The 14,298-nt window shown below is 41.0% G+C and overlaps 1 protein-coding gene across 2 annotated transcripts in view; it reads right to left on the bottom strand.

Annotated features, from left to right (window-relative positions):
- DISP1 (dispatched RND transporter family member 1) overlaps positions 1 to 13,922 on the bottom strand; it is a 93,359-nt gene extending 79,437 nt beyond the window's left edge. Inside the window, exon 1 of one of the 2 annotated variants that reach the window (XM_049833437.1) lies at positions 13,751 to 13,922. The gene's annotated coding sequence lies outside the window, so the exon portion shown is untranslated. The remainder of the gene's footprint in view (positions 1 to 13,750) is intronic. The other variant, XM_049833436.1, reaches the window with a different exon arrangement.
- Positions 13,923 to 14,298: the final 376 nt, after the last annotated feature.

Below are 14,298 nucleotides of genomic sequence, written 5' to 3'. Positions count from 1 at the left end.
CAGAGCGAGTATAGGAAGCAACTGGTACACAGCACTGTGCTACACAGATAGAAAATCATGCCCAGGCTTCTCCCCTGCTCAAGAAGCCTGCCTTTGATCATTAAGTGGAAGGGGACAGAGCCATTGTGGCTGTGGAGTTTCAGAATTAAGTTTATCTCAGCATGTACACAAGGCTTGATTTTACCAAGAAAACTGCTGCTGCCAGTAAAAGTGGTCTTCTACCTTTTATGGAGCTGCCTCTTTAATAGGTGTTTCTCTTCCTTACTCATCTTTCACTTTCCATGAGGACATTCACCTTTTCGCTGTTTTCCACTACGTTGCCTCTTGACTTTTGGCTCCTCTTTCGGTTTATTTGACCAAAAAACTAACCATGCATCCTGCAGCCGTTGCTTGCCTTGTCCTTAAGGACTGCACAACTTAGAATGGCACGAGCAGTACTTAGTCTACTTACATCTTCACTACGACAAACATAGGGTTCATTTTCTTCAGCTTTCAAACACACCCACCCATGCCTCTTCCAGCATGACCTGGGAAAGGAGCAAGTTAATGTTTGACTTCTGTTTTAAATGTACACTTTTTCTAGTGGTTATTTAACAGCAGGGTCTGGTGTGCTGTGCAGGTAGTTTGCATGGGCTTGAAAGTCAGCAGTCCGTATTTCTGAATCAATATTTGAGAGGTTACAAACACATTCGTCTTTGCGATCCTTATTTTGGAAGAGGAGAAAAGTAAATGAGTAGTTAGGAAGGAGCAAAGCAGATGGTTTAGAAGGCAGAGTACTGACCAGAAACATACTTCAAGTGTTGTATTACGTAAGTAGTCTCTCATCAGCATTTGATCTATATATGCAGGAGTTGTATGGTTTAATTTCCTTGTTATGCCAGCCCTTAGCTAGACAAAATTCACCATCCTCCTTTCCCGGATCTTGGGAAGTCTAGGACCCTTCCTTGCTTCATGAAGGTGCACTAAATACAGCAGGTTTTGCAATGGCAATGCTGCATTCCTCAGTTCCTGGGCACTGCAATAATGCACCTACATTGTCTACCTATTTAAATGCTGATTGACAGGGCTCCAAAGTACTGCAGGGCACACAAAATCAGCAGGTTCATTTTACTGCAGAGGAAAATAAGCAACCCGAACAACTGACAAGCTAGTATGAAGTAAAGATATATACATAAACATCTCTGCATTAACTCATTCCAAAGTGAACTCGATCCATTTTCAAAACAGACAGTAGAATTTACATTCACTGGCCCGTTAACTCCCAATGAGAACAGCAGCATCATTTGGATACAGAACCTTCATTTGAAAATAGCTAGCATGAACCTTCTATACCTCATTCCTCTGCAAACAAACATTAAGAACCTGACATATCCATGGCAACTTGTGCTGTGGAAACGAGAATTCAACATAACCTTTTAAAAAATGATGCCAGTTCTTTCACAAAGAATTCACTGAAAGAACTATAAACCCCGTAGGGTGACACTGTAATAATAAATTTAAATGTAAACATCAGTTGGAGGCCTAGCTTAAAACCTGCACCTGCAGAAAGAAGCCTGCAGGGATTTCAGTCTGATGCTACCAATTTTAAAAAAGGTATTTCATTGCCCTGAAGACCCCACAAACCTCTCGCTCTTCAACACTGCTGGTTTGTCAAACCAGAATGAGATCATATTAGCATGGCCCCCAGCCTCTTAAGGAACTTAAATTAAAAAAGAAATCCATAGGATAGTTGTATTGCTATAACAATGCTAAAAGTCAAATCAGTTTATACTGATGCAGCCTCCTCGCTTAAAGCTAAGTAGTAAACAGAACTGGGATTCCAATAAAATTTACATTCTGCAAGCTTTCTGTACCCTTATAAATCATTAACAGAGCCAAACAACTATACCATACATCTAAAGTCTTTGAGAAAGGAGCTATCTTCAACAGTAGTGGGGAAGAAAAAAGCAAAGGAAGAAAACAAGAGGCTGCATTTTCCATGTGCAAAGACTAGGGAAAAATACCACAGTAAATTTCATTGTGATAGGAATTTTTAACCTACCTAAATTTTAAATAGTTGTTCTTTAACCTGAAGATACTGTAGCAGAAGTCAAACACAACCTAAGAATCCATAAAGGAAAAGGTTGGGCTTGCATACTTCTAATGCAGAAAGAGATACATGTCTGAGAGTTTTCATCTCTCTAGCTACAGACAAATATTAATCCTTACAGTATTACATTCTGTGTGTGGAAAACAGGGCCAGGAATTAAACATGCCCTTCAGCAAATCATAATTCAACATCATATCCAAGATTAACATGCTGACAGTTCTGTCTCCTAGGCCCAAGTTCCTGATACCAGACTACACTGCCTCTTATTCATGCATCTTAATTGCCAGGTTTAGGAAAAAGGGCATGCAAGATAAAGGCTGGTATCTGCTAATGAGGGAGTGTTTTATTTTATATCTTAATTCTAACTGAGTAATGAGCAAAGCAGTCTGAAATCTCAGAGTTTGATATCAAATTTACAATGGGGTTTGAAAAGTCTAATTTCTCCCTTGTCCCCAAAGCAATTTTATATGAAGCTGGGAAGAAAGATGATTCTGGAAGTTTGTGGCCACCAGTATACACTTAGTGTTCAGTTGGAAGATATTTACAGTGATGAAATGGAAGCAAGCCAGAAGATTTATAAAAGTATTTCCCCCTCTCCCCCCTATGCAATATTACTTTACTTTGAAGAGCAGGGAATGGAAATAAGAGAGTACAGATGTGCAATTTTGATAGCAAGACCCATTAGCACAAAATGAGAAGGTGATTAACATGGGCCCAGTGCTATTAACCACTTTGATACCTTTTTAATTTGTATGCCCCTGCTTTCTAGAAACTCTTCTAGTATCTTCTAATACTATAAAATAATGGTTGGAAAGGAGCTCAATAAAGCAGCTAATACTGCCTCTCAGGACTGGGGGAGAAAAGCACAACCTAGACATAATTAATCTGTGCCTTATAAGGCACTCTGAAAATGGAAATACCACAGTCATCTGTTCCAGTGGCTCAAAGTTTTTTTCTAGTGTCCATTTACACCATCTTTGTTGCAGTTTAAGCACATTACCAGTGGTTCTGTCATCAGAGAGGCTAGAGTGAAAAATGTTCTCCTCTCTTCTCGTTTATATCTCACCTGAAGACAACTCTTCCCTCTCCCTGTAGCCTTCTGTTCTTTCAGGGAAAGAGTTCTAAATCTTTCTGTGAATAAAATAATTACATTTTCAAGATTTTGTTCTCTTTACTGTCCTCTATATTCTCTTAAAGTACTCTAGTTTTTCCTGAGGTGAAACGCCTAAGCCTCGAATCAAAGACTGTCATGTGATTTATGGAAAATTATCCTACTTGGATATCACAGTACATTTGCTTGTTTGCAACATTTATTTTAACAGAATCACATCTGGTATGTTAAATGCAACATCCCCAGATCCTTTGCACAAAACTCATTCTACTCCCCTGTTGTCTACTTGTACAGAGATTATCAAGAAATACAGTATTTTGAGTCTTATCCTTATGCAAAAGGCATATTCTTCCCCAGACTGCTTCTTTGCCTTCTTCAAATCATTCTGAAGCCTAACCACATTTTTCAACACGCTTGCAGCAATTCCTAGCTTGGTACCATCTGCTGCTAATATTGCACAGCCTTAACATTTCACTTAAGTCTAAATTAGTGACAGAATCCTGCAGAGACCATTCAGTCTAGACACCCTCTGGTCTGACAGTGATCCATGAAACTATTTAAGGTTTTTCACCAACTTTACAGTATTTAGAGAAACATCTCCTTGCTTTCCATACAGACAAAATCAATAGAATAGCTCATTAAGCTATGAACATATTTGTTCATCCCAAACAAGACTGGATACCATGTCACTAAAGGAGATTTGAGTGCTTGCAAATTTCGTTTTGAGAAAATCCACATTCATGTTTATTTAACACCTTTGTACTTACTACTTGAAGAGCCTACCAAATAGTTCATATTTGTTGCAATGTTTTTGCAAGTGGTCTCCAGTTCTCTAGTGGTTCTTTTCCACTTGCCCCTCTTAGATACAGGTACTGGCTTGGCTTCTCCCCCGCTCTTTAAAGAACTTTGTCTGTCTACTTGGAAACTGGTAACAGTTCTGAGACCAAGAACTAGGTAAAGCAAAATAACCTTGTTTGAATTTCACCTGCTTTTCAAATTAGCACTTTTCTAAGTGTTCTTCATTATTTTCCTTACCTAAGGAAAGTTCCTACACTTCTGTTTCTGGGGTCAGGTATAATTGCAGCTTATCCTACAATAAAGATAAACCTGAAGCAATAAGTGCACTAAACATACAGTTTTCTCAGCATCATGTTACATTTCTTTATTCAGTAGAAGGTCAACCCTTATTCTTCTTATCACCATATAGAGACTATTCTAGAACTATACTACCTTAATTGTAATAAGCATAAAAGGATGCCCTTAGTATCAAACGTGCCTGAACAGATACAGGGCAAGAGCTAGTCCTGTAGGAAAACCTCTCTAGAGACAGGAACACACTAATGTAAACAGTTTGTTGTACAGTGTAACACCTTTGTATCATGCATTTCTGTTATTTAAACATATTTACCTTTTAATCTTTATTCTGAAATTGTTTAACATAACTTTGCATCAGAACTCTCAGCCAATATGTGCTCTTAACCAAATTTATAGAAAGAAATCCATACTTTCATTACAGTATGAAACCAGAAATTTTAAATATTTTTCTGAAAAAAGGTTCATCCAAACCTTTTCCAAAAAGGTTGCGGCCAATTGATTTCTTAGAATATTTTCACCACTTAGCTCTCTTATTAGTTGCCTGCACCCTAATTTAATGAACACCCAGCAGCATCTCACTTTACCAATCTGGACTATTGATAATTTGAAAGTGGGAAAACAAAGTCTTATGTTGCAGATGGAAACAATCTAACTGATCACCAAATACCTCATTAGTGCTAAACAAGGTCTCTTACCTCCTGTTCTGGTTGAGCTGTACCAATCATGCTGGTGTACATCTGACCATGTATTGAGCTCATTCACCTTGACAACCAGAAAGCTAATCTGAGCAAGTGGTTTTCTGCTGGTTTTGCAAATTGTATAGTCTTATGCCATGAACACATAAGCAGAAAGCAAGACCACATTACTGGGCTTGCATGCTGTAGTAGTAAGTTGTAATTTGTATTTCCTAACAAGTGCTGCCACCCTAATCTAGAACATTACCCACAGTAAGAGCACAACTGCTGCACCTGGCAGCCACATCTATAACTAAAACTACTTGATATTGTTAATTATAGATAGACTCTCAGGAAGCTAGTCTATACAAGTCTAAATTCACTGAAAGAAGGTAACTGTAAGAAAGAAAAACCTAAGCAGTGGAACAAAATTGCTGCATCAGTTACCACCACCCCCACCTGCCCTTCTCCATGCAATAACCACAAGTACTTGTTTTGGGCCATGCTTTATTACACTAAATAGTAAATCATGGAAGACTACCCAGAAGCAGCTCACACAAAAGCTAACTACATCTTTTTAAGAACTACCAAAATATTTACTTTGTTCAATCTTTTCACTTACTCTATTCCTGTTTTCTACTCTGCCCCAGTCATTCTGCTCAGAGCTGTAATACAATGGAGAAAATTCAAAACAAATATGAATACAAGTTTCCAGTAAAGACAAACAAGATACCACAGAACATCCTATTAACAGGGTTGACAAAAGAGCTGGCATATAAGACTCGAAGAGCAAAGCAGTATAATCATTTTGCAATATCTTTCAGACCCACTATTACCTGTTTACTAAATTTTAACTTGGAACCTCTGACACTAAGGCAGTGACCACCGGACCCTTCCCTGAAACAGAGAGGATAATACTGAAAGGTAGGGTAGACAAGAGGGACCTCTGTTAATTACTGCTGGACCTCAAAAGTAGGAAGCCTCAGTGCTTCATAATCCCATTATTACAGCTTCAGTTTGTGGGGTTTACAGATTTAGCAGCCTAAGTTCTAAATGCAGTGAGGAACTCTGAACAACATATTCAAATTGCTTTTGGGGGTTAGAGGAAAAGATGCCAATTTAAGAAAAAAACAAAAACATGTTTGGCACAAGCAAACAGCTGCTAGTTTCTCCTGCCTAGATAGTAAAAAAAATTTAGAAATTCATATATTTCTGAAAGTCAATAACTTCTTTGTTGTATATGTTATTGGTAAAGCCATGACAAAGAGAAGTTAAAGAACTTCGCAAAGTAAAACATTTTGAAAAGCTAAAAAGAGAGGGACAAGCCCCCTCCAATCCACCCACCGTCACACATCAGTGATCAAAATCCATTTGCAAAAAAATAATTTTAAAACCTCTCAATTTCCCCAGAAAGCAGTTTGGCTTGTAGAACTCAACCATATCCAAGGCAGTAACAAACAGCCATGTGACCCTCTCAAAGAAAGGCCATGAAAAAAAAAATTCTGTCTGGAGTTTGTGTTGGCCAGGCAAATCAATATACTTAGTCATAACTCAACAGCACTACTTACAAAGCAAGTAATTGTTTTCCCACTAATGCCATCTCTACCATTTTTTTAACAGAGAACAAGTTGCCAAAGTACTGAGTTTGCAACGAATCGTAAATTGGCTTTGCTTGACAGAAGATTAACAGAGAAAAAGTTTACTGATGCAACAGTTAAGCAGTTACACACAAAAAAGCCAGTTCACAATCAACCATAACACTTCTTCAGCTGTCTTAATGTATAAACATTATTACACAATAATACATTTACAAATACTATACTCCAAAACCCTTGATACAAATCTTGCTTTTTCATTTTGTAAAGTTTCACCATCAAAGAAAATACATGACACTAACTCAGGCCCCAAAAATTTCTTGGACTATTCAGAATCTTAGACTTTACTGTCACAGAACTGAGTTCTAAACTATATTAATGACCTTATTTTTAGTTTTAATAATGATTTAGGGTTTAATTCCATTATGTTTTTATAAATATATCAGCATGACATACATTTCACATGATTTAACTTCAAAGGGTTAAGATTAAGTTACTGAATTCTTGCAATACCTGCTGTAGTTTTTTATGGTATTAAAGAAGCTATCAACAATAAGTGAGAACATATGTTTAAGACTAGGCCAAAGTTTATTCCAAGAGGCAAAAATTCCCTTCAGCTTTATATAATTATTTTGAACTGCATACATATTAAAGAAAATATTTTAACTTACATATTCAAACTATGTGGCATAGTACTCTGTAATTTTCTAAGCCCAAAACATAACTGCAGCAATCTTTAATTAATTACTTCGTTCTCAAAATCCCCCTCTTCCTTCGTCCCACACAAAGTTATCTCCACATCACCCGATTTTTATGCAACTTCAAGAACTGCTGCCCAGCAAGGGTGTTTCAATATTAAATATTTTTACCTTTAGAAATGGATCCTATCAGCTGTATTGCTGAGCATAGCAACTACTTTCAACAAAAAGAAAGGGGAGAAAATTCATAAGAAAGTCTTTCAAGTTCACATCAAGTCTAGAAGCATCTTCAGTCCAGGTCTATAGGTATCAAGCATCCACCCTGTCTTACAACTAATAGGAAAGTGCAAAACTCCAAAGACCACAAATGAGGCCTTAGCAAAAAACCCAAATCCCCAAAACCCCAGCTTTAATTCCAGCACTACCCTAAAGCACAAGTGTAATCTGAGCTGTATCATTTCACTCACATTCCAGGTAGTAGAAATTTTGTGTCTACAAAATGTCTTCTCAAATCTCACTACTGATGTTCCATCCTGTGTACAAATATTTAACCACAGACAAGCACTTCACAAAAGACAGCATGAACACGTATCAATGGCAAATGCATCTTCCCTAAGCTAAGACATAGAAAAATCTGTATGTTACACATACAATTAAATATGACATTGGTAAAGAAGACTTAAAGAGATACCCCTTGAGAAAACCACTTTAAAGTTACTCATTTTTATGTCTAAAATATTTTTAAAGCATACTCATTGATCAGACATGTACCAGTCACCAGAAGATTACTGATGCTGTACTTAAACATTAAAACCTGAAACAATGCTCATCAATACCCTCAATACTCTCTTCAAACACTCAGGAAAACAGCAAATGCAATACTTTTCAAAAGCAAGCCATGAGCACAGTATTAGCTGTGGCAATAACATTGCTTTTGAAATTTACTCCTTGGTACACCTCCAACAGACATGTCTTACCATATGCAAGGATGGCAATGGCATAGAGAAATACCAGGAACTCTAAAACAAGGCTATTTACAACCCTTGACCAGCCTTGGTTACATAAAGACAGAAGATAAAGAATTAACAGTCTAGAGGGGGCAGAGATTCTTGACAATCCAGGAATAACAATAGTTTAGTTTATAAATGCTATGGCTCTGCACAAGAAAGCACTATTGCTGAGCATGCACGCTTCACCCAGGAACATAAGTGTTTTCAGATGACAATGGAAACATTTCCTCCTATTAAAGCCAGAGCTATCTCCTTCCCATTTTATCTGCATGTCAAGTTCATTAACACGGAGAGACTATACAAGACTAAAACACAGTATCCATCTGCTAATAGTTATGGCTTAATTTAGTCATTTTTATTAATTTGTGCTACATAGCACAAGAGTTATGTTGTACTATAGACAGCACAAGAATGGTTTTATCATGCTGTGTTTGTCTATTTCTACAAAAACAACAATGCTATAGATTTAAAATACACAGCAAGACCTTTCTTCAGACTTGAATGCAGAAAGCTAACATTATTTCCAGTCATAGGTTGCCTATACCAACCCACCAGAAAGCAAGTTTTTCACCTCTGCCATAGAGGATAAAGATGCAGGGAAGGATAAGAACAGGGAGGGCACAAAGTGTTTCATTCACAGCTTCTGTAAGCTGAGCACACTGTGACCACCACTCTGGGCTCTGCGCCACTGAGGACATCCAGGCTGGAACCCCACCACGTCCCTCTTGAGGGTACTGGCATAGCTCCTCTCATTTTGGGCTGCATGCCTTAAGCTGTCTCCATACCAAAAGTCCCTCAATTCCCTACCTCAGCACTCGGGTTTCCCCTCACAGCGACAGGCTCCACATGCCCTATTCTCATCTCCATCCACATACTCCAAGACCATGCACCTTACAGTCACTAGTTCTTCTGGTGCCTGTCACTCCTTTCAGATGTATTTCTACTGAATTTCAAGGGGCACTTTCCTGCCTATATACCAACCAGTACCTCCCTCTGTCTCTCCTCAATGCCACCTTCCCTCCCTAGAAAACTTTATTCTTGCAAGGTCTATGCTACCCTACATTGCCACTAGTAACCTTTAGTCTCCCATAAGCCGTGGCTTTGCCCCACTCCATTTCCCAACACCTCTTTCCTTGCTTTTCTTTGCCCCACTCACCTGGTACGATTGCTTCCACTTTTAGATCCTTTCCTTCCCAGTTCACTATCTGACACCAGTTCTCCTTCCCCACAACTTTCCTGGCCAGATTTATTTCTCTTAATATTGCATGCTGGAGAGTCTCCCACAAAGCAATTTAAACTGCTATTTATAAGCAGAGAGTAAAGGTCATCTTAAAAACAAGAACAACAAAAAAAAACAACAAAAACCCCCCACCTTTCACCTTTATAAAATTGCTTCACACACAGCTCAGGGCTTCCCAGCCAAGGAATCTTCTCTGTTATTCTAGCTTTCACCAACTCAGCTGGACTATGCTCCTTGATGCCCAGAACACTTGTCAAAAGCTCTTGACTTGTTGGATTGATGTTCCAAAAATTATGAGACAGATAAAATTCACATTTTTTTTTCACTGCCACAACCCTCAAAAAATCAGAATTCAGATGGAAATTTCATGTGGCTGTTCTATTAATGTCAAGTCACATGCAACAACAGCATTAATGTATCATACCTTAAGAAGAGATCCCCTTAAAAGGGTAAGTTACTGTATCAAGGGTCTCATTTTTACAGTAAAGCTAAGTAGTATTTTGTTTACAACAAAACACTGACCTGTTAATAGTTATTTGCATTAAAAACTTCAGTGTCAAACAAGCAGTAGTTACAAGTTTTGACTATTTTAGCATTACAGTCTCATTGAATGTATGATTTAGAGGCTACAATCCACTTACACTAAAGTGAGAGCAACCTGCTTGCTTAGGGCAGAAAAGCAACCTTTTTTTCTTTTAATATAAGAACATTTTCACACCTTCCCGTAGTGTTTAATTTTTGCTGCACTTCACACCAAAGCCCAGCTGACTTTGTAAAAACTGCTCACAGGAAGTCACACTAAACTCAGAAATACCATATGGTCACTGAACAAGAAAATAGCCATGGTTACCAAACCAAATTAATGCCATTGATCACTTTAAAGAGAGATAGTTGTAGGCTTGCTAATTATCTGAGGTGCTTAGTACGTATTTCAAAGTTCGAAAGTAATTCTATACTTCTATCAAAGCTAATAAATCAATCATCTCTGTTAAAGGCTTAGAGGAAAACTAAAGCTTACTGCTCAAATATATGGTCAACATATGAGAAACATTACTATGAAAGCCATTCAAGAAGCCTCCTCATGGGAAAGGGTAACATTATGAGAACTAAGTGTTTTCACATGTTCTTTTTACCTTTGTTCTTTTATAGTCTTATTTTTCACCTCTTCTACGGCAAGATTTTTTTGGAGGCTACTAATCTGAATTCCATCTCTTTCTTCTCAAGGCCCCTTGGGACCATTCTCCCCCATCAATGTCTTTTGTTTCTGCCACAGTAATTCTATGACCAGTCAAAAATAGCTTCACATGGCATTCTCCAACAGTCGGTAATCTGCAATGGTAGCAGATTTGGAAAGGAGGAGTGAAAAAAAAATCTTTTGAAGGGAAAACCCCCTACTTTCTCAGCAATGTTGTAAGCCCTTCTGCCAAAAAAATAAAGAACAAGCTTCATCCTGAAGTCATGCCTCATGCATTACTAAGCAAGAGAAGGCAATCAAATTGAAGCAAAGGTACTGCTCTATATACAGGAAAGCCCAGCCACAGACACTGCTCTCTCCCAGGTTCCATGAAGGCAGTTACCACTGCAGCCTCATTTATTGCATTATACAACCTGCAAACAACCTTAACTCCACTACGATGAGTCCAAAAGCAGGTTAAAAAAACTGGAAAAACCAATCCTTGTATTTTATTCCCTACATATAGGCAATGCTCCTCAAGAGAACAAAACAAAACCCTCCTGAGTTACGCTACAAAGTCTCAAATCCTAATGCAGTCCTCCATATTTTGCACTAGTATAGTATCAGGTCCCAATTTCAACATCCATCTGCTTTTAACTGATGTACACGTTTAAGCTTCTAGTCTCAAAATAACTATGTCCTCAAACTAGGCTATTATATTACTACAGGATATTACTCACTTCACTGTAAAGGAGGAAATAAATCTCTCTGCAGAATTTGATTTTCCTTTCTATTTAATGACTTCCAAAATATCTTAAACTACAATTATGGTATAGTTTAACCATTCTATTCCTAAATAGAATGCTAGTGTCAAAGGCTGTTGCATTTTGTTACTTTAAGCTTAACGTTTAAAGATACTTACTTAAGAAAAAAAAACCCCTGGATGTTTGTTTGCGTCTTTAATTTGTATCTCAGTTCACTTGTACATTCAGCAGTCTGCACAGCAGCATCGCAATACTATTTGCAGTTTCTGGGAGCTACTGAAAAACTAAAGAAGCACAAGTCATATTTATTTTACATTCAGAGCAAAATGTAAATGTATGTAAAATAAGTGTAACTTGTGAGTGTTATAAACATTATAATACACTGAATGTTTATAAGCATTATTATTTGTTAGAGTCAACAATTTAGTGATTACAAACAAATATTTGCCACGAGTCTATAAATGCCAATGTTTTAAGTGCTTATATTTTCCTAATACACATTTCCCCACTCTGAAGATTGTTACCCCCCCTTGGCCATTTCACACTAGATCTCTTCCACCTCCATCACTGCAGGCTGTTTGCTTCAGGGTCTTATCCCTATGCCCACTTAAAAAATCCCATCCTCCTCCCAGTCCCTATCTGTCCCAACTGCTTTCTTGCACCTTTATTCCCTTGGCAATTCCACCAGTCAATACTTTTAAACCTGAGCACATTTATAAGCCCATTGACAACTTGGATGCTTTATCCTAAGTGTTCGTTACTATTCTACAGGTTTGTCCAAGCCACATATTCTCTAACAAGCTACTTGCAATTCCGATCAGACAGTTTTTGTTCATTTAAAACACACACAGGCTACAGACACGCTTCCAGTAACTACAGCTTTTCATCCCTCTCCTGAAAAGAGCTAGCTCATTTGCTGACATACAAAGTGAATCATCAACCATTCTGCAAAATCATATTTTTCAATCTTATCCAGAGGCTGAGAAAACAAACAGGTGTCCCCTTGCCTTCCTCACAGGAGTGTTTTCAATTAAACTTCTAATATCCTCTCCTCCTCTGCTAGGACAAGGATGGGAAGAGCCACCAGGTAAGCTGTCCTTCACATGGGAGCTAACCATTCTGTAAGCAGGGTACAGTGACAGCTAGTTACAATAGCTGCACATGCCATCACTGATAACACAATACCTGGTTACTTGCACTGAATCCAGAAATTGAGGAGGCTTGTGCACTACTCATCACCTACGCATCTCCAGACAGACCTCTTGGTCTTTTCAATATATCTCCAGTGTTTGCCACCACCATTGGAAGCAATGCTTAAGCAGCTTATCAGAACACTGGTTGTGCAGAGAGAAGGAGATACTGTATCTTAATTTCTCAAGATAATGGGTGCCTTATGAGTACCCTTCAGAAACCACTGCCTGTAGATCTTATGTTATCACAGAGCCTTTGCTCCTAATATAAATATAAACTAGGCAACTACAGGCAGCGTATGTCTGAACAAAGACCAAAAGCCCAGGAAAGGCTGATCATACTTCAGTCCATAATGAACACAAAAAGTTAGGTGCCTGAACGCTTTTTATGAAGAAAGAAAAAAAAAAAAAAGCCCAGCTCCCACTAAAATAAACACAAAAACTCAGAAGCGCACATGAAAAAAAAATATTCATTTTTACACAATGTTTTAAAATAAGGCTCAGAAGACACAAGGGCATCGCCGGCTGCCCAGCGGCTGGGAGGGCAACCGTGACCGCCCGCACACCTCCGCCCCAAGGAGAGCTCTCCTCCCCCGCTGAGGAGACGCCGGTATCCCGCCGGTCACGGCTCCCCGGGGCGCGCCCGTCCTCAGGAGCGCTACCCCCAGCCGAGGATGTTACTCCCCCCGCTACAGCCACCGGCGGAGCGCGGGGACACCGCTGCCTCCCCCGAGCCGCCGGCCCGACCTACTCCGAGCCGCAGGCGGACCGCTGCGGGGGGAGGGGGGGGGGGGGGGGGAGCCGCCTCCCGCACGGAGACGGCGCGGGGGGCCCTCGGCGCGCCCGCCAGCCCCGAGGGGCTGGAGGCGGGGAAGCCGTCCCGGCGACGAGCCCGGCGGAGGGGAGGCAGCAGGGCTGCCTGCCTGCCGCCCGCGCCGCGCTGAGGGGCCCCGCCGCCGCCCGCGCCAGGCTGCCGGGTGCCCGCCAGAGCCGGCTACGGCTGACGCGGCCGGTACCGCCCTCCCGCCGCGGGGGCCGCACACCTCAGCGGCGGCGGCGCTGAGAGACCGCCCCGCGGGGCCCGCCCGCCCCGGCGGGTGCTCCTCTCACCTCACGACCGGGGGTCGGGCGGGCGGGGAAAGCCGCTGGCCCGCCCGGCGGTGCGTACCTCGCGGCTGCCGGCGGCGGGGCCCCGGAGGCGGCTGCCCGTTGTTGTGGCCCGGGTGGCGGCAGGAAGCGAGCAGCCCCCGCGACGGCGGCGTCTCCACCGTGGCGCAGTTACCATGGGACGGACGCCCTCTCCCTCCGGAAGTCACCGCCGGGAGGGCGGGGAAGGGAGGGGCGGGGAGAGGCGCCATCTTGAGCGCGGCGCCCGGCCCGGCGCCTGTCGTCCGCCATCTTGAGCGTGACGCGACCGCAGGGCGGTGCGGGAGAAGAGCTCGCCCGAGGGCCTGTCCCCGTCCCCGGGCTCCCCCTGGGGTGGGTCCCTGGGCCCAAGCCCCGCGAACGGGCAGGGGTTATGTCGGGGAGGTGCTAGGAATGTAGGTTTTGTAAAACTCTCTAAAGAACGACAGCCCAGTACACACAGTTGTAAAGAGAGGTCTAAATAGAGGGGAAAGTCGTATCTGGGGTTGAAACGATTCTCCTCACTGTGGAAA

Source organism: Accipiter gentilis, chromosome 30, assembly GCF_929443795.1.
Source record: "Accipiter gentilis chromosome 30, bAccGen1.1, whole genome shotgun sequence".
Classification (NCBI taxonomy): Eukaryota; Metazoa; Chordata; class Aves; order Accipitriformes; family Accipitridae; genus Astur; species Astur gentilis.
This window is presented reverse-complemented; position numbering and strand designations above follow the sequence as displayed.